At 46.8% G+C, this 22,034-nt stretch overlaps 1 protein-coding gene across 2 annotated transcripts in view; it reads left to right on the forward strand.

Moving 5' to 3' along the window:
• The window catches only part of RETREG3 (reticulophagy regulator family member 3), a 213,646-nt gene that overhangs the window by 156,836 nt on the left and 34,776 nt on the right, over positions 1-22,034 (forward strand). The gene's annotated exons all lie outside the window — the stretch shown is intronic.

Consider the following 22,034-nt stretch of genomic DNA (forward strand, 5'->3'; position numbering starts at 1 on the left):
AGGGAAGATTGAATTTACAGGGTGTGTGGCACAAGATTATCAGCCATCTTGAGCTATAGATTATAGACTGATACCTTCAGGTGATTGGTCTTTGGAAAAGCCTGGCTGAACACACCCCTATGAGTATACCCCCATAGCCATATCCCACTCCTGAAAGCTCAGTTCTTTTTACAAGCAGCGCAGAATAATACTGGAACAGAGGGAAAGTTGGCCTGTGTCCTGTAGTGTACACCAGCAAATGGTAATTACAGGTTAAGTCAAAATTCCTCTTGTCTTAATCATACAACACAGGATTTAAGCAGGATATTCATAAACCCTTGGACGTTCCCAAGAAATTAATAGAAAAGTTGTGCCACAACAAGGCAAACAGAATCGTGCCAACAGGCTGCTGCAAGAACCTAAACAAAAATTAAAAAATGCTGTTCAGCACCTCCGTGTCTCAACGTTATCACCCCTACTTGACTATTGTGAGTGTTCCAATAGTAAATTAAATAAAGAGTAAATAATACTACTATAAAGCAACAAAAATACTCAAAACAACCAATTTCACTGTTGCATTTATCAAATAATAACACGTGCACCCATTTACATTAATGAGTGACAATAACATTTATTGAATGTAGTGCTGTGAATGGGAGAACTTCAACTACCATCAACCATTGCGTCTGATGGCCCAGGGTGCTGATGAGCACTGTAGGTAGTTCATTGATCCTTCCTGTCATTCAGTAACTGCCTGCCCGTACGAGGTATGGGCAGACAGCTACAGGAGCCTGGCATTGCACCTGTGATCTGCTGATCATGGGTGCAATGTTTTAGAGGCTTTTAATAAAAAAAAATAATAAATGCACATTTTTTTTATCTGCAAAAAGATGTGAATTTATTTTTTTTAAGAGGTGAACTTGCCCTTTAATACGTCACATGCATCAACAACACAAGTGAATTCCACCACCATTCATCATGTGCTGTCACCTCTACTTGTGTGCCTATTAGTGTAAGCAACAATTTAAATGCCCCTTTCCCTTTAAGGGGTCTAGTCCCAAAGCATCACTTTCCTGGGGATCTCTTCACTGGCTCCTGGGCGAAGCACCACCAATATGCAGCTTCAACATGCTCCTCCGCTCAACAAAAGAAGGATCAGCATTGTGCTTTACCATTATAACACAAACTCCCTTTACTAGAAACCCTAAAATATGTACACTCACAGGGCAGGTGCACTCAGACAACAGTGCACTACTTTAAACGCTTCAAACAGAAGTACAAATAATGGGACTTTAATTATCCCTCCAATGGTCAAATTTGCACATGACAGAAATGTTAAAAAAAAAGAATTACATGTCTTTATTTCATCAGTTTAAAAAAAACATTTCAACAGGACGTCAACTCTACTACTTGTCTTCCACATAAATGGATGGAAAAACTTTAGCATGGAAGTTCTCAAAGATCCTTTAATGTAGGTAGACACATTTTGTGGGGTGACCCGCTTTATCAGGACCTTACATCTTGAATAAAGATACAGATGGCCACTAAAATAGTATTAAAGAGATTCAAATTAGCCAAACATCATTTATCTTACATACTGAAAAGATCACAACTTAATATCTCTCTATAAAACAGTCTATCCCCAATAAAAGGAAGAAAGTGAAAAGTAAGAGGAAAGTAGAATTGAGAACAAAAAAAGTGAGAGAGAAAGAAAAGAAAAAGGGAGACAAAAAGGGGGAGGGGAGAAAAGAAAATAGGGAAAGGGGAAAAAAAAGAAACAAAGAAAAAATACATACAAAGTATATACACCCATATATACCTTCCAAAGTGAAGGTTCAAATCCACTTATGGATAAACATTATGTTGGTAAATCCGTTGTAGAAACTGTCCTAGCAAGTCCTGCTGGCCCATGGAAAGACCACCAGTGGGGACATAGAGTAGACTAAAGAAGAGATAAAACAAAGAAGACACCACTGCCACTCATGAGAAAATACTCCATATCCATCCCTTTTGCAAAAAGCAATCCTGGCAAAGAGGTTCAATTATTTTTTGCCATAGTATTGTATATGTGCAGTCATTAACCTCTGCATGCCCTTGGGCCATCCCAACAGATGCAAATCATACATAATGGGGCAAAAAACATATATTGACCTCCACAATGCTCCAGATAAAGAGTTCTAATATAGAAAAGATAAAGCAAAATATAAACTATAAACTTACCTGAAATAGAAATAGGATATTGATTGCATAGGGGTGGTTCTGGCCTTATATATCAACAACCATTACTCACAAAAAGAGGAGGCATATAGGAAGAGACGTAGACCTCCTAGAATCAAATATATATCTCCATCAACATCAGCCCATATTCTAACTAGTATGCGTAAAATATCCAGAGATGTACCAAACAGGGATCTGAACTGCCATAGACTCACCATATATGTGGGAGAGCTGTTCAAACATGCTGCATAGTCCAAGCCAAAAAGCGCGCCCTAGGTGTCTGACAGGCCCACCTCATATACATCCCCAACATCAGGTGATTTCTTCTGGTGGCCACCAACATCCCCCAGGTGGGGGACAATAATAATGTCCCAAACCTGGATGGTGTGTGTGGGCACCTCCACCATCCAATCCCCCAGCTACATATTGGATGGAGCACACTCAGGCTCCATCCAGCAAAGGTGTCCACTGGTAATGCCGGCTAGCATATCGCCCACTTCTGGGACCTGCCATTAATCACGCGTGGCGACCAGGAAGTGACGCGGCACCTGGATCTTCATCACATCCGGTAGGCATCCCAAATCATTCCTCACTGGGATGCAAGCGGTGTCAGATGATCTGATGCCATCAAGAGGCCCATCGTGGAAGTCCCCAGGACATTCAAATGGACCGTGGACCACATCAACAAGGCATACATGGAAAAACGCTCCTGAATAAGAGGGTGCAGCCCTGCCACAAAAAGGCAAAGCCACAGATGATCAGAGGGTGGGGGACATGGGCTGGCATGGACAAAGCTGGACAGTCCCCCAAACAAAACCACATATAATAGAAGAAAAAGGGGAGGACATAAAATAAGTCCCATTCTAAATAACCAGTATAAACAAAACCTTGCAAGACAACATCATATGTCAACAACTCCCCTGATAAACCAAAAAGGAAAATATATAATTAGTGCCTCCAAATCAGCACTTAAAAAAGGGGGGGAAAAAGGGAAAGAGAAGGTATATGTAAATAAATAAATCCCTCTCTTCCTACAGATGGGCATACAATGTGAAATGTAGGCTGCATCACATCTTACAATGGGTTACAGTGGGTTTTTCCAACGTAACTGCTGCAGTCACATATAGACACAAATAGTGTTGCTTCAATGGTACTACCGTTGGATAACATAATGGTTTTACCTTGCTTGATGTATCGGCCGTATGCCCATGTGCCACATTTAAAGGTCCCTCTTGGGAGAGGTCCGCATGGATCCTTACCCTTGTTTGTATAAAAGTGGTTTGCTACTAGTAAATCTTACAGTGATTTCTAAAGGCGATATGGTGCTCAGGATCAATTAATTAATTGTTGGATCACCGTTAAGAAGGTGCCAATGGGCCTTCAATATCCTTCCAAGCTCTCTGTTTTCAGTGTTAAATTTCGTAATAGGAAGTATTTTCTATTGAGCCAGGTTGGTTACCCCCTTGAAACAGTAACAAATCTTCTGACTTATTTTTTACTTGATTGTATGCTTTTTCTTTTTTTTTTTAAAGGATTTGTGACTATACCCTTTATCTAGAAAGCATTGGCATAACACTGTAGCTTGCTTTTCAAAATCTCCTACCCCACTGAAATTACGTTTGACACAAAAATATTGACCTTTAGGGATTGAATTTAGCAGATGGGGACTTTTATAGTAAAGTAATTAGTTATCCGCAGTCTTCTTACGGAAAAGATCAGTGCTAAAAAGGCCATCTTTTTTAATGTAAGTATCCAAAAAAAAAAGGAGGGTAATCATTGTGCCATGACAGTGTGAAGTTCAAATTGAAACCATGTAGTGTTTAGTTTCTCTACAAATGAGAGAGTATTAGATCACTTGATCCTGTCCAAAAAATGAATATAACATCCAAAAAAAAAAATATATAAATGTATTTATTTTTAGTTCCGTGGTGTAGTGAACACACTCACAAAACTAGCACCCAGTGCAAAAAAAAAAAAAAACTGAGCACAAAAAAAGTATGTCCCTCCTCCTAATAGAAAGGGCCCTAACCCTAATCCCCCAGGGCGCAACGCTCCTGACAGGGACTGACTCATTGGTCCACCTGGCCGAAACCAGGCAGACCCCTTTTATCAGGCCTGCTGAAGTAAGACCACCCAGAGTACTCAGCGGGGGCTTTCCCCGAAGGGAGACCCAATGGGACTGGGAGAACCTGACTAAAAGGCCATGTGCCCCAAGATTTTCTGGGCAGGCCTGAGGACCTACACTCTACTAATTGGGGAAGTGAAAAGTGCATACAGTGCTGTGCAAAAAGTACAGTGACAAACATGGAAAAGGAAAGGGGAAGTGGACAAGTGCTTAAGTGCCATAGTGCAATACTATGGCGGGCCGTTCGGCCAGGAATAAAAAATTCATCTTGTCCTGGCCAGAAGGCCCGGCCCTAGAGGCAGGTGTGAAAAAAAGCATGTCTGGTGCAGTTGCAATGGTGCAGAAAACTCAATTAGAGCTCCCCCACCATGAGACTTTTGGCACCCCTGGACTGCTACTCCAGGGGCACACACACCACAGGCTTCAATGGTACTACCATTGGATAACGTAATGGCATAATGGTTTTACCTTGCTTAATGAATCGGTAGTAAGCACATGTGCCACATCTAAAGGTCCCTCTTGGGAGAAATCCACATGGATCCTTACCCTTGTTTGTAGAAAAGAGGCTTGCTACTAATAAATCTTTCAGTGACTGTTGGATTATCATCAAGAAAGGGCCAATGGGCCTTCAATATCCTTCCAAGGTCTCTATTTTCATTGTTAAATTTTGTAATTGGACATATTTTCTGTTCAGCCGGGTTGATTACCCCGTGAAATAGTAACACATTGGCAAATAAACATTTTCTTATAATGTATGAATGAGAAAGAGAGAAAGGGAATCCCCTAAATCTCACTCTAGAGAAAAGAGGTAAAGCTAATGTCTTCATTTAACCCTGGAAATTTGGTAGCTTGTAGACTGAAGATCCATCTCTCCTCTACCTTGAACTAACACATTTTGTGAATTTCGACACCATAGGTGTCGTATACTTGCTTCCAGGTGACTACGGCAGTTATATGGGAAAAGAGAAATTTGTGAAGGCATATCAAAGACTACGTGTCTGACATTCGCTGTGGTGTTATTGATAAACCTATCCCGAAACATTTAGCTACTCACCGTAAAAACAAATTTTGATTCTTTAAAATTCCAGGCTCTAGCCAAAATATACCACCTCCCCGAACGGGGAGGGGATTTTGATATGGAAATCTTACAGGTAGAGGCGAGAAGGATGTTCAGTTTACAGGCTACCAAATTTCCAGGGTTGAATGGAGCTATTAGCTTTGCCTCTTTTCTCTAGTGTGAGATTTAGGGGATTCCCTTTCCCACTTGCTCATTCACAAATTTGAAGAAAATGTTTATATTCCAATGTGGTTATAGATTGTATTTCCACTATACGGGACATGATTTTGCTTTTTCCTTTTCCTTCACTTTTTTCCCCCCTTTAAAAGCCAATTTTCCTTTTTGGTTTATCAGGGTAGTTGTTGACTTGCAATGTTTTGTTTATACTGGTTATTTAGATGGGGAACTTATTTTATGTCTTCCCTCTTTTTTTTCTTTTATATGTGGCTTTGTTTGGGGGACTGTCTATGCCGGTCCATGTCCCCCACCCTCTGGTCATCTGTGGCTTTGCCTGTTTGTGGCAGGGCTGCACACCCACGTTTAGGAGTGTATTTCCATCCATGCTCCGATCATATGGCCCACGGCCCTTTTGTATTTCCTGGGGACTTCCACTCTGGGCCTCTTAACAGCATTGAATCATCCGGCGCCGCTTGCATTCTGGTGTGGAACACTTTTGGACGCCCACGGGATGTGATGCCGATCCGGGTGCCGCATCACTTCCGAGTCGCCGTGTATGATTGATGGCAGGTCCCAGAAGTGGGTGATATGCTATCCAACGTTACCAGTGGGCCCTTTTGGTTTGTTGTATCTTTTTAGTCTACTCCATCTCCCCATTGGTGGCCTTCCCATGGGCCAGTAGGACTTGCTAGGACAGTTTTTCCTACTGATTCACCAACATAATCTTCATCCATAAGTGGATTTGCACTTTCACTTTGGAAGGTATATATGGGTTTATATAGTTTGTATGCATTTTTTCTTTGCTTTCTTCCTTTTTTCTCCTTTCCCTTTTCTTCCCTTTTCTCCCCTCCCTCTATTATTCTCCCCCCCCCCCCTCTTTTGCTTCCTCTCAATTCTTCTTTTTTCCCTTTACTTTTCCTTCCCTCTTTTCCTCTTTTGGGGATAGACGGTTTTGTAGAGACATATTAATTTATTATTATCTTTTCAGTACATAAGATATATGATGTTTGGCTAATTTTCATCTCTTTAATGCTATTTTAGTGGCCATCTGTATTTATTTTTGAGATTTAAGGTCCTGATGAAGTAGGTCAACCCACGAAATGTGTCAACCTACATTCAAAGATCTTTGAGGACTTCCATGCTATAGTTCTTCCACCCATTTATGTGGAAGACAAGTGATAGCGTTATGTTGCAAACTACATATATTTTAATTGGAAGATTTTTTTTTTAAACTGATGTAATAAAGACATGTAATAGTTTTTTTAACATTTGTGTCATGTGCATATTTTACCATGTCCCAATACTTCTGTTTGCTATGTTCCTTATGGTGATGACATCCTCCAATGGTATAACCCACAAATAACACCATTCCCCTATATTACTTTAAACACTTGCCACAATATCTGGGTGCAATGTCACCTTAAGGCTAAACTTCAGCATCATCTGTTTCTTCTTTTTTTGAGTGGAGGAGCAAGTGGAGGCTGCATATTGATGGTGATTCACACAAGAGCCATTGGAGAGATCCCCAGGAGAGAGAGAGAGTGGTGAAGCCCTGGGAATAGACCCCTTAAAAGGAAAGGTATATTTTATTATTGCTTCCACTACTAGGTCCACAAGTTCAGTTCAGGTGAGAGCATATGTTGAATAGTGGGAGGACTCACTTGTGTTGTTGTTGCATGTGAAGGATTAAAGAAGAATCGCTATGGAGAAGGCTCAATTAAAGGGACTTATGTGATGGACATGTTTATGTTATTTATATTATTTATGTCACTTTAAGGATAATAAGTGGTAAGCTCCATGCACACTAGAAGCTGAATTAAAATGATGGAAAATTGCTGGATACAAGATGCTCAGCAATAGCAGTTTTTCCAGCGTTTCTATGTTTTTGTACCAGCATTTTGCCATCATTTAGCAGTATAGTTGGTTGTTAAGAAGCAGGCCTGTCCATAACAATCGATGACTCAATGGCTTTCAGCTGGGCTCCTGAGTGTAAACAAAAGAATTGTTGGCAATTACAACTGGAGTATGGGAGCCTCCCCTCCCCCCAATCCATACCGTTCAAGCCTGGTGTGGGTGTTAAAGGGAACCACACAGCAACATTTTAAAAAAATGAAAAATGGCATGGGGGTCCCCCACAAAATCCATACCAGACCCTTTGTCACGATCAGGGGTTAGGCTAAAACACCAGTTGCTATAGCAGTGGAAAGGGTCATCTGAAACCAGCAGGTTAGGTACACAGGCAGGAGGAGTGGGATCACCCGAGGTGCGGAGTCTAAGTACCAACCGGTGTTCACCAGAGCTCCTGATGGTGGAGATGGATTTTGCTGTGTGTTAGTACCAGGTCGCGGTCCTCAGGATCACCCTACCAGGAGGTGAACAAGCGGAGGTCCAGTAGTGTATAAGCAGATAAGGATCAAACGGAAGCATGGTAAGTAAACAAGCCAGGGTCGGTAATGAGCACTCACAGGTTGTGATCAGGCAGAAGCATAATCAAGAACGAGCCAAGGGTCAATAACGAGTGGTAGCAAAATATGGATAATAACAGACGATAAGGAGCACGATACTGGCTGGAGAGCACAATAATCTGACAAACAGGAAGTGCAGAGACATGGCTTATATCAGGAAGTTCATGGGAGGAGCAAGGGGTTCAAGGTTCACGATAAACAAGTGTAACGGAACCGGACTTTGACTGCGCTAGGGTATTTCCGTTAGACTCCCGCTTCCCTGTCCGAACACCAACCACAGACACCACCCTGACCATAAAGGAAATTGACAGCACCAGACTCGTCTTAAAACAAGGGAACAACCCACCTCCCTGCATAAGGACACAGGGCGGGGCAAACCAAATTTAGCAACCAGAGACACATCCCAACAGACAGTCCCATCAGGAGGGCTGCTGGAAACACCCCCCACCAAGTCCATACACAAACACATAATAGAACAATGGGACCACATGGCAGTGAATAATGAACAAGCCCCACACCAATACACAAACATTACATCCCATAATAGTTTGCTAGAACAATGGGATGCAGCCCCATGGCAGAGAACAATGAACAATCCCCACACCAATATTAGAACATTTCACCCTGTACCCCTAATAGGCACAGGGTGCCTTAGACATAAGAGGAACAGAAGGAGCTGAGACAGGGGTCCCCCCACCCCCAAAAGTCACTCCTGTCACATATCTCGCCTTTTGGCAAGAGACTAACGCAGGAGTAAATCCCAGATGGATGGACTCTGAAGTTAGTCTGTACTTCCAGTCCCCCAATGCCAACACCCACACAGTACCCCATGCAAATTGTCCCACACCAAGCATTACTCACCCAGCCAACCTCTGCCTCTCTTGTGGAACATACCCGCCGCTGGGGAGAAGTACGGACTGGTCCTTTTCCCTGAAGTCCTCTTGGCCGCTGGAGAGAAGACAGGGTGGCTGGGCTGGCTCCATCATGCAGTGGGGGATCTGGGCCAACTGCCCAGCATCCCTGGGGTATCCAGGTGGTGACTGTAGTCGCTAGGCAGAGGCCAGAGGCGTTCTGCCCTGGTGCCAGCACTTCTGCTGGGGACCCACATCTGCTCCGGCTAACCGTAGGGGAGGGGGGGTGGCTCCCTCCACTCCCAGACTGTGGATCTGCTGCTGGGATGGCATTCCTCTGTCACTGTCCCCCTGGTGCACAGATCCTGGCCTGGGAGGGAAGACAGTTTCCTCCACTCTGGCTGACTGTGGGGGAGAGAGGACAACAACCTCCTCTCCCTTCTCACCCTGGGCCTCTGAAACTACCACAGGTGTGGGGCATAGGTCCTGGACCCTCTGTCCGGTTGTCAGCGCTTCAGCTGGAGGCTCGCCAGCTGGTTTCTCCTTTGTAGAAAAGTCAGTAAAATCCCCAGTCTCTGGAATGGCTAAATGTCCAGGGCACGGGCTGGTGGCCCTTGGGCCCAGTGCCAGCACTTTGGCAGGTGACTCATTACCCACAACATCCTCCATTGAAAAATCAATTAGATCCATACATTCTGGGATGTGTAATTGGAGTGATGAGCCGACTTCTTCATCTTCCATACCCTGATCCAGCTGTTGGACAGACGCGTCCCTCCATCCAAGCTCATCCCATGTAGAAACGGGATCATCTAGGTAAGCCAGCACTTGCTGCATCCACCATAACACCTCCGTGTCCATAGCTATGGGTGGTATCTGTATCTCTCCTGTCCTGCTATCTGAACCTTGGATCCCGGTGGAGGTTTGAATGTCCCAGACTGCAGGTGACTCATCACCCATAACATCCTCCAGTGAAACATCCATTAGATCCATACATCCTGGGATCTGTAATTGGAGGGATGAGTTGACTGCTCCATCTTCTATCCAGTTGTTGGACAGACGCATTCCTCCATCCAAGCTCGTCCCATGTAGAAACAGGATCGTCTAAATATGCCAGCACTTGCCGCATCCGCCATAAGACCTCTGTTTCCATAGCTGCGGGTGATATCTGTCTATGCTCTCCTGCTATCCGAACCTTGGATCCTGGTGGAGGTTTGGATGTGTTCACAGCCAAGAAGCACAATCTTACTTTTTGCCACCAATGTAACGGAACCTCAGCAGACCACACTTGGGTATTTCCGTTATATTCCAGCTTCCCTGTCCGAACACAAATCCACGGACACCACCACTGATCATGCAGGAAATAGACAGCACCAGACTCTTCTTAAAACAGGAAGTGAACTGCTTTATTTTTACACAGACACAAGATATAAACATTCAAGGGAACAACCCACCTCCCTGCATAAGGACACAGAGCGGGACAAACCAAATTTAGCAACCAGAGACACATCCCAACAGACAGTCCCATCAGGAGGGCTGCTGGAAACACCCCCCACCAAGTCAATACACAAACACATAATAGAACAATGGGACCACACAACCCCCAATGGGACCCACAACCCCCACACCAATACACAAACATTACATCCCATAATAGTTTGCTAGAACAATGGGATGCAGCCGCATGGCAGAGAACAGTGAACAATCCCCACACCAATATTAGAACATTTCACCCTGTACTGCTAACAGGCACATGGTGCCTTAGACATAAGAGGAACAGGAGGAGCTGAGACAGAGGTCCCCCCACCCTCAAAAGACACTCCCGTCACAACAAGGTCAAGGTAGAATCATCCAAATAATTGTCAAGGGAGCTGTCCAGCATTCCAGGTGGCTCTGCAAGAAGAAACATTGCCACTCACCACAGAAGGCCCAGGGTTGGACCCAGGCTCTGACACCCTTATCCAAGCATGCAGCTGAACCATTCTAGGCCACATGGCCTGAACATGGGGGTGATGGTTGGGGCATACTGGGACAGGGTCACCTGGTGAAGTCAACGGGTGACCCAGCCTCATAGTTTATTTAGCGATGGGTGCAGAGCTCTTTTTTTGGGGGGGGGGGGGTCGGCAGCATTCATCTGGATTTAGTTCGGGGAACATTTTGGGTTTTTTACTTTGTCAAAATCTGGCTCTGTGTTTGTTTATTTTTGACACATTTTGTTTGGGTGAATACATAGGAGTTCATTGTACCCCATACTCATTCACATTGAATAGGCAGGATTTGGGGGCTTTCAGCTTCCTATGCCCTGCCCGCAGACCCCCACAACCATTATCCTTAGTTGTGAGGAAACAGGCCCTTATCCACATCAATATGGGGACAAGGTGCTTTAGTGCCCCCCAGGTTAAGGGAATGTGGCCTGGTATGGTGCAAGATGGGGGGAGCATTTGCCCATCCCTTCCCTTTCCTGGCCTGCCAGGCAGCATGCTTGGATGAGTATGGATTTTGGGCCCTTTTTTTTTTTTTCAATTTCGGCATGAGGTTCTCCTTAAAACCCACAACAGACTCAAAGAGGCTTGTATGGATTGGGGGGGACCCCCACGCTGTTTTTTTTCTCACGTAATTGCTGGCAATTGTTTTGTTTACACTCAGCTGTCGGCATGGAACCCCACTGACAGCTGGTGATTCATCTGTTGTTAAGGACACGGCCCTCTTCTTAACAACCAGCTATACTGCTAAACGCCAGCACAAAAATGGAAAAATTCTGGGGAAAAAAACACTATTATTGAGCTTTTCATTGGTTAAGGATGCCAGAAGCCGCCCCCTAGGGGAACAAAAATGCTGCAAACCAGCTCTTAGCCATGGTTAAGAGTTTCGCAAAGTTTGGGAGCATTCAGCTTATTTTTCTGCCACCAAAACGCTCCCAAAAATGCAAAAAAAAAATGTTTTCTCCAGTCATCTTCCAGGACAGCACACCTGAGATGACTAGCTCCACCTGACAGGAAACGAAATCAAAAATTCCTCGCCCATTCCTCCTCTGATTGTGTTTCCCTGCAGCGAAACATTTGTAATTTTTTGTTAGACCGAAGGCCTGGGGCTGGAAGGTTCCCTCTGGTGGATGAGCAGCAGAGCCGGAGAGGGCAGGCTGTAGCCAGGGTCACCCACTCCAGGGGTTCCCAATGCAGTGGTGTTCCCAGGATGAGCATCCTTCCTCCCTCTTCCGGGGCAGCAGGGAACTCTGTCCAAGAGAGGACCGGACCGCGAGGTGGCTCTTGCGGGTATGGGGATCGCTGGCCGGCATTTGTTTGAGTGGTGCACCCCTCTAGGTTGATGAGGCAGCCGTGATGGAGTCCACGACTAGTCTGCCAGAAGGTAAGACTGTGGGCGCAGGACCGGAAGTAGGAGAGGGCTGCGATCCAAGCCTCGTTCTCAGTACACTTCTGGCGAGGGCAGGACTTCCTCCCTAAAGATGGCGGCGCTAATCGGCGTTCTCTCTTCCCTATGAGGCCGGTGAGGAGCCTCCTGGATTTACCCCTGGAAACAGACCAAGGGCCCGGCAAAGGCAACACAGTCCCAAGGAACCCAGCTAAGGATGGAAGAGAGGGCAGTGGCAGCAGCCAGTGAGAGGGCCACAGGCAGTGAGTCTGACTCGACTGGTGGGGGAGAGGAGCAGAGCTAGGTCCATACCCATTCCCCTACAGGTGTACCTAGGGGGGGGAGAATACCATTTAAATGGACCCCTTGTGTTTTCTTTCCCTAGAGCCATGATGAACGGCCCAAGAGAGCACCCACAAGACACCTAAGGATAACACCCCTCCAAGCGATGTGGCTATTGCAATGATAAGGTTCCCCAAGACCATGCCAGACCCTTCTGTTACAAATGTATCCACAAGTTATCAGGGAAAGAAACCTTGGTGGTTATGGAGGATTTTTTGTTGGTGCAAACAGAGATGTTAGCCACCTTACAATCTTTCAAGATGGCCCTGACATCTAAAGAGGTGGATACTTGGTGCCCTAGGGAGGCCTCGTCTTCCCTGGAGGGGACTTGGGCGGGGAAGCAGTGGGGGAGTTTGGGTCCCTCATCCTCGCAAGCCACAGAGCAGGAAGACCTGGAAGAGGCTGAGGTTTCAGACTCCTGGATGAGCGGGAAGAATTGAAAGGTGATAGCCAGGCTAGTGAGGAATCTAGACCAAGTAGACACCTTTTTGCAGCAGATGATATGGAAGGGCTCCTAAGGGCTATGTACACCTCAGAGGATATCCCAGAACCGCCTGTGCCAGCGCTTCGGATAAGATGTATAGGGGGGTTGCTGAAGCCACAAAATAGGATCAAGGATGTTGTCTTGAGAGAATGGAAGGATCCCGAGACAAGAGTCTTGAAATTAAAGACCTGGAAAAGCTAGTACCCCTTTGGGGAAGAGAAGGAAGATAAAGTCTTCAAGGCCCCCAGATTAGACGCGGCAATATCACAAGTGTCTAAAAGTCGGACCTGTCCTTTGAGGACTTGGGTAACATCAAGTATCGGATGGACTGTAGGTCTGAGACACTGTTGCGTAGAGCCTGGGAGGCTAATGCAGATATTATGGCCCCAGTCTTGGCATCTGCTTGCATCGCTATGAACACTGATTGCTGTATGCATTCAACGTGTCTCTCAGGGTTCCAAAGAAAATGGGGGAAGCCCAGACGGAAGGGGTATTAGAATCCCTGAAAGTGGCCAGTAAGCCAGTGGCCTATTTAGCAAATGCTGCAGTAGAGATGGTCAAGATGGCAGCTCTTATCAACTCAGCCCAAAGGGCGGTGTGGGTTAAGGCCTGGGTGGGTGATCACACGTCAAGAGCCCAGCTCTGCGGTCTGCCTTTTGAGGGTTCCTTGTTGTTTGGTTCAGGGTTGGACCAGGGGTTATCAAGGTCTGCTGAAAAGGAAAATAATTTCCCCAACAAGACGAAGAAGGATAAGTGCAAGGAGTTTTTTCGAGCCTCCTTAATCAGAGCCAACAAAAATTTAGGAAGGACCCTCCCAAGAAGTGGGCCAGTAAGGGGAGACAGAAAGGGAGCTTCCTTTTTTCCCGACTTCAAACCCACCAGTAAGGATCCCCAATGCCATAGATCCTAGGGCAGGTGGAGCGCCCAAGTTCCTCCAGCAGTGGAGGAAAGTTTCAGAGACCCTGTACAGCCTGCAGTTAATGATAACAGAGTGATATCAGGTGGAGTTCTCTTCACTTCCCCCTCATACCTTTGTTTTGACTTACCCTTCTAGAGACAGGACAAAGACAGAGGGTCTCTTGGGAGGGATCAGGGATCTAGCAGTTCATGAGGTAATTGTCTCGGTGCCGGCTATCAGCTTATACAGGGATTTTATCCCCACATCTTCGTGGTCCCGATGCCTTCAGGGAAATTCCGATTGATCATAAACCTAAAAAAGGTTGAACGGGTTGAAAGGTTGCAAATAAATATTTCATCATAAATCTTGGCCAAAATTTATTCTGTTATCTTTTTAGTTAAAAAAAATAATCCAGGGGGCGCGCTCGTGAGCAGCAGCCAGGATGGCTGCCTATTAATTTACTGTCTCGGCTGCCGGACACATCGGCCGATTTCTGACCCTCAGGGGGGGTCCCTCCGCTTCCTCCCTGGCCCCCTGTCCTTCCAGCACCCTGATGGGGAAAAAAACCCCGGCCCCCCGCACCTCCAGCGTCCGGCAGACCGTTCGGGAGGTTGCGGCCTACCCGCCGGAGATCGCGGGTGAAGCCGCGGCCTCGATTTTAGGCCGGCCGCCGGAGGCTTCCAGGACCCCGGCCGCGGATTCGCGGTTTTCGCCCCGGACAACAGCTGAAGCCCTGGCTGCAAGTTTGGGTCCCCTGCCATCACTACCTGCAGGTGAGATGGATCCTGGCAGTGGGGAGGACCTGGATCCCGAGCCATCCCAGCGGTCGCACATTCCATCCCTGCGGGATGCCGAGCTCCTGCGCCGCTTTACAAGTATGCTGCAAACAGAGTTGTCCTCCGCTACCACCAAGCTGGCCGACCGTCTTTCGCGGGAAATTCGGGATTTGGGCAATCGGACGAATGATCTCGCAGATAAAATGGACGCTGCGGCCACAGTCATTGAAAATCACGAACAGGACCTGTGCGACCTTAAGAAGGAATTGGCGGACGCACTTCTGCGGCTTGAGGATTTCGAAAACCGTTCCCGCTGTGGCAATTTGCGGTTAAGGGGTATTCCGGAAACGGTCACGGATCTTACCTCCACTGCTACTGCTCTGTTTCAGGAGCTGACACCCACTATTCCCATTGACCGGCTCGAATTTGACCGCATACATCGTTCTTTGGGCCCCAGACGACCGGATGGGCCCCCGAGGGACATTGTCCTCAAGTTTACTTATTACCGCACTAAGGAAACTATCCTCTTGGTGGCCAGAAATAACCCTGATCTTAGCTTCCAGGGGCACCGCTACCAGCTTTTCGCGGACCTCTCTCAGACCACTCTCCAGAAGCGACGCCAGTTGAAGCCCTTCACCTCGGTCCTGGTGAAACACAGAATTAAATATGCCTGGGGCTTTCCGTTCCGCCTCACCTTCACCTACCAGGGCCGCAGTCATTCTGTGGCTACGCCGGAGGAGGCCCATTCTCTCCTGGAATCTCTACATCTTCTCTCGCCGGAAGCTGCTGATCGGAGCCCGGCTCATTCCTCTGGATCCTCGGCAAGGCCGCCCCCTCTGGGCCGCATCTGGGAGCGGTCGTCCAACAGGAGGGGGGCTCTCCCTCAGACCCCTTCGCGATCAAGTCCTTCCTGTTCTTCTCCAGGCTGAAGATGCGCCTTGGAACTCCCACATATCGTCTCACCGAGGGACTACCCTGACGAGATTGTGAGTTTGGCCCTTAGGGCCTCCCCGGTTTGTCGACATTCTAGGTTGAGACTGCTCCGGCTTGCCCTTTTGGGTTTCATCCCGGGTTGGGGGGGGGTCTCTTCCTGGACTTAGGAATCGGGACTTTTTGCTGCCGCAGCCTGTTTTGGGTCCATGTGATGGTGCTTGGGTCTACGTTTGTGGCATTGGGTGATGGTTCCCTTGGGCTCCGGGGTGGGAGGTTGACCCGGTGGGCCTGGTTGGGTGGAGGGGGGTTGGCCCCTGTGGTTCTCTGGGTTTCTATGGGAAGGTCGTCGCGGAGGTTCCTGCTCCTGGGACTTTTAGTTTATTAAGATTTACTATATTCTATTATGTACATTGCCTTTTTGCCCCCTGAGGGCTTCTGTTTTGATGTTTCCATTTGCAGCCATGTGTCCGGTGGTAGAGTTACCCCTAACTGTATCCTTCATGTGTAGGATGCACGTCACCATTGGTGTGACACGATTGCACTGTTGTGTATACTTTTTGTGTCTTTTTCCTTTTTTCTTTCTTTGTTCTTCTCTTTTTCTCTGTTTTTTTTTGTTTTTGTTTTCTGCAGGGTTCCGGGACGCCATGGTCCGATCGCCATTGGGAGTGGAAATTGCTGGCTGCTTTGGGCTTTTTTCTGCTGAGCGTGTTGCGTTGATACCGCCATGGCCTCACCCCTTTTGAAAATACATTCACAAAATGTTCAGGGCTTCAATTCGCCTCAGAAACGGACTAAAGTTTTTCATCACCTCAAGTCGCAACAAATAGATGTGGTATGTCTACAGGAGACCAGGTTTTCTCAGTCCTCCGCTCCGCGTTATCTTTCACCTCACTATCCCATCTTTTACACGGCCTCGGCTCCTGAGAAGCGTCGGGGTGTTCTGATAGCTTTTAAACGCAATCTCCCCTTTGTCTGTGCTCGGAATATAGCGGACCCCACGGGCAGGTATTTGCTTCTGCAAGGCACCCTCTGGGACCAGGAGGTTACCTTTGTCTCTTACTACGCGCCTAACCGTTTCCAGCATAAATTCTTTTCGCATCTTTGCACCATTATTTCTCGACACTCTAAGGGTCTTCTTCTTGTTATGGGGGATTCGAATGTTACCTTAGATTCCACACTGGATAGGCGCTACGCACAAGGAGCGACCCCCTCTCATGACTTGGTGCTGGAGGAACGTATGCGCTCTCTTTTGCGGACGGCGGGGCTAGCGGACGTCTGGAGGGAACTTCATCCAACTGAACGCGACTTTACGTTCTATTCTAACCCTCATGACAGTTTCTGTAGAATTGATCATATATTCATGCAGGTCCAGCAACTCCCCTCGGTCCGGCGGATAACTATTCCCTCCTCACCCTGGTCAGACCATGATCCTTTGGTACTCCTCCTTGCCCTTTCCGGGTCAGAACGACGCCCTTTTCATCGGCGCATCAATGACTCTTTACTGACCACTCAGGCTACCTGCCAAGAAATAGAATTCTTCTTATGGACATACTTTACGGAAAACTCGGGATCGGTCTCTTCAGCAGTGCCCCTATGGGAAGCGCATAAGGCCACGGTGCGGGGTCATGTTATACAACTGGCTGCAGTCCGGAAGCGGGAGCGGGAACGTCGACTCTCGGAGCTTCATTCTCTCCTGGCCTCTGCGGATGCGCGTTGGAAGTCATCTCCATCCGTGGCCCATAAACGCGCTCGGGACGCTCTGGCGACAGAATTGGACCTCCTTGCCTCTTCGGAGGCGGAACGGGCCTTGCGTTGGACCAAACATAAATTCTATTCCTGTGCTAATAAGCCCGGTCCCATGCTAGCCAGGAAACTCAATTCTGTGGGGAAACCCCATAAACCGATTCGGCTTCGACTTTCCACGGGTGGCTGTACTTCTAATCCCCAGCAGATTGTTTCCCGATTCTCGGACTTCCTTTCGCGCCTCTATGCTGCCCCAGATCCCTTCCCTGTGGCCCAGGCAGAGGCATTCTTTCAGGACCTCCATCTTCCTGGATTAACCGAGGCAGCACAGGTGGCCCTCAACGCAGGTGTCACCGTACCGGAAGTGCTACAAGCAATCAAATCTTTACGGTCCACCGCGGCCCCAGGTCCAGATGGCTTCTCCGGTCTCTATTATAAAAAATTCTCAGCCCTATTGGCGCCCTTTTTAGCTGCCTACTTTAATGAGTTACGACAGGGCTCCTTGCCCTCTCCGGACGCACTTGGGGCACATATCTCTATGATTCCTAAGACGACCGCTGATGTCCAGGAACCGCAAGCCTTCCGGCCCATCTCTCTTCTTAATGAAGACTTGAAAATATTGGGCAAGATCCTTAGTTTTCGCATCAATAAATATTTGTGTAGCCTGGTCCACAGGGACCAAGTAGGGTTCGTCCCCGGGAGGCAGGCGGGTGATAATGTCCGTAAGGTGGTCCATCTTATACATTTTCTGCAACAACGGAAAATCCCAGGATTCTTACTGTCCTTGGACATATATAAAGCTTTTGATTCTCTATCCTGGGAATATCTGCGGTTTGTGCTGTCTCGCTGGGGTTTCGGGGATTCTATTCTCTCTTGGATTCAAGCCTTGTATTCCTTTCCTTCGGCTTCCGTTAAATACGCTGGGTATTTCTCGGATCCCTTTCCTGTTGGGCGAGGGACGAGGCAGGGCTGCTCGCTGTCCCCGGCGCTCTTTGTCCTGGCGCTTGAGCCACTGGCTTTAGCGCTCCGGACCGACTGCAATGTATCGGGGGTTCCATACGCGGGACAGGAGTTTAAGCTGAGCCTCTTTGCGGACGATGCCCTCTTGACCCTTACTAATCCTCTGACGACGCTTCCTAATTTGCAACGGGTTCTTGAGCGCTTTTCCTTGATCTCGGGTCTACGTATTAATTTGGATAAAACCGTTGCTCTCAATATTACTTTGGCTTCAGATTTGGTTTCGCGCCTACACTCCCACTTCCCTTACCGGTGGGCTTCCTCTTCTCTTGAATACTTGGGCATTCGCTTGACCCCCACCTATGACTCCCTTTTTGCTGCAAATTATTATCCTTTGCTTAGCTCCTTATCTTCTCTTATGCATTCCTGGCAATTTCCGCACCTGTCTTGGATAGGACGGGTTCATTCAGTGAAAATGACCATCTTGCCGAAATTGTTATATTATTTTCGCACCCTCCCAGTGCAAGTTCCCCCTCATTTTCTTCGGTTGCTTCAGGCGAAGTTTATGCGTTTTATCTGGGCCAATAAGCATCCCAGAGTTTCTAGAAATACGCTCTTTGCTCATAGACTCCAAGGTGGTCTTGGGGTACCCAATGTAACTAAGTATTATCAGGCGAGCCAAATTGCCCCGCTGTCTATGTTGCACGCTTCCTCCGATGTTCCTCTCTGGGTCCTGCTGGAACTGCCTAATTGTGCCCCTATCGCACTATCGACACTTCTATGGCTTCCCCCTGCCCTGCACCCTACGGTGCTGAGTCCGATGTTGCTCCATGGCCTACGAGTCTGGGACTCGGTACGTTACTCCAGTGGCCTGATGTCACCTTTCTTGCCCTTGCTTCCAATCGTTAATAACCCTCTTTTCCCGCCGGGTCTAGATCACCCGAGGGCATTTTCTTGGTGGGTGGCTCATGGTTTCTCACAGGTGCGACACTTTTTGATTTTTCGGTCCTTTCCCACCTGGAATGTCCTCCGGGAGTCTCTGGATGTTCCCCCAGCGGAATTTTTTCGGTACCTTCAATTGCGGCACTGGCTACTCTCGCTGAGGGCCACTTCTGCTTTCCCATATCAGACTTCTGCCTTTGAACGGCTTTGCCAGCAGCGTCCGGGCGCCCCGGGCCTTATCTCCCTTCTTTACGCAGCTTTGAACAGATGCTCGTCGCACACTTCTCTTTCATATGTAGTTCAGTGGGAACGCGACCTGGGAGTGGCTGTGGATCCGGAGGACTGGAATAAAGCCTGGTCACTCATAGCTAAATGTTCGTTTAATACGACCACGCTGGAAGCAGCCTATAAGGTATTGTTTCGTTGGTATTTGGTGCCGGCTCGTTTGGCCCAGGCTAACCCTGCCTGTAGTGATCGATGTTTTTGGGGTTGTGGCCATCGTGGCGATGTACTGCATATCTGGTGGTCATGCCCGAGGTTGGTTCGTTTTTGGTCTCGTGTGTTTGGCCTCCTTTTCACTTTGTTTCATCTCTCCATACGCCGGGATGCTCGGTATGCTTTGCTTCATTGCCCCATACCGGGCCTCTTGGCTCGTCAGCAGCGATTGGCTTCCTATTTGTTTTTATCGGCCACTAGGACAATTGCCCAGGCCTGGAAGAGTCCGTTTTTACTTTTTCAGGGGTGCGGGATCGTATGACTACTATGATGCTCAATGAACAGATGTCGAGTATATGCAATGACTCTCAACATAAATTTTTGAAAATATGGGAACCGTGGTTGCAATATGCCTTTCCCACGCTCCCCCCGGCCAGTGTAGGGAGGTGATGGAGTTTTGTATTGGCGCTCATGGACCCTTGCTCTCTGGTGTGTGTTTTTGTTTTTGTTTTTTCTCTTTCTTTCTTCTCTGCTTTTCTTCTTTCCTTTTCTGTTTGTTTTGATGTGACAGTGGACAGCTGTCTTTAGTTGCGATAATCTGAGTTTCACTGATGTTATTGTTACCTATGTGCCATTGATAGCCCCTACGTGGGCATACGTTTTGCCTTATTGGAATTAGAGCGTTGTCTGCTCTATTATACATTTTCTATCGGTGCAATTGATAGCCCCTGCGTGGGCGTGTTTTGTTGCCTCTGTTTTATACTGTTTAAAATTAATAAAAACCATTGAAATACAAAAAAATAATCCAAATTAATAAATAAAATATGCAGTGCTAATATGAATAAGTACATATGGATCAATCAGGTAAATCAAAACCGTAAGTAGTACAATATCATATGTTAACACATATGCTAGCTCAGTCTTTAGAGTAGTAGTGTAGAGGTGATTAAGTGCAGATGTTACAGTGATCCACGGTCAGAGATAATGGTGACTTTTGTGTACTTATAAATGTACAAACAATGCACTAACCAGATAGCGCATGGAGCATTTAAGACCTGCTCCTGGTGCTCTGTACTTGTGATACCAGGCAGATGTCATCTACAGGTCGGCCACTAGATGTCCTCGGTCTGGGTGCATCCTTAGTCATTCCACCAGGACCAGCATCAGCATGAAGGGGGGTAGTCCCATATAGATCCAAATCCTCAGGACCTTCAAGAAACGGGCTCACGTGGAAATAATGAGCCCAAAAGGTACTAATAGTGTAGTAGGCCTTGTTTATTTGGTCAAAGATCCAGCATAAAATAAATCAATAAAACTTACATAAAGAATAAATTCAGATGAGGCCACCAATCAGGATGGCCTTGTGGTATATGCACACATAGGTAAGGGGCACCTCACTGATGCGTTTCATGTAAAAAACACTTCCTCAGAGGGAGTGTGCCCATGTTATGTGTGTGCATTTATAGATCATTCATAATTGGCGCGCATTCTAGCGCGACCACGTCACTGATCGCAGTTCGCGCATGCGCGATCGCGAGAACGCGGCCAGTTTCTTGGAGGTTTTGGCATCTAAATGAATATAGACTCTCGCGCATGCGCAGTAAGCGCTCGCGGCCATTTTCCAAGCGATTGTTTGGGCAGATAGAGGCTCTCGCGCATGCGCAGTGAGCTATCGCGATTGCCATTTTGTCGGTGCCTCAGTGCACATATACCACGAGGTTGTAATCAGATAGATACTAATAAAATACAGCAAAGGGTCAGGAAACGATCTGGCCTTATCTTACAGTAACATCTTATATTACCACCACATAATTTTATATTTAATGGGGATAAGCTCCCTTAAATATAGTTATACTGATAATTACAAAATTATAGAGTGAATTAACAGTGCTAAAACAAAGGTGCCATCTGGTGGTTATTTTAGAAACCGTTATGACATTCCAGAACTCTTCTTCTAAGACAAATTTATATTGATTAGCTATTCATCAGAGTCATAGGTAGTGTATGATGAACTATAGTGAGCGTGGAAAAAATAATGAACATGACACTGATAAAAAAATCAGCCGATACACATGAAAGCCAATCTAAAAGAGTCGGTAAAAATAATAATAACTGAATAAATAGTCATAGCGTGAATTTGTCTAGAGTAATGGATGAGTAAAACATCTCTCAGTGTTAAAACGTGATGATTGTTATTCGAATTGATGCTAAAACACGTATAAAATCAATAGTTCATCAGACCCCCATACACTCCTATGAATATAATAGGAGTGAGTATGCTTGAGTT

This window comes from Staurois parvus, unplaced genomic scaffold (genome assembly GCF_062004578.1).
Source record: "Staurois parvus isolate SC_StPar_1 unplaced genomic scaffold, SC_StPar_1.0 ptg001510l, whole genome shotgun sequence".
In the NCBI taxonomy this organism is placed as follows: Eukaryota; Metazoa; Chordata; class Amphibia; order Anura; family Ranidae; genus Staurois; species Staurois parvus.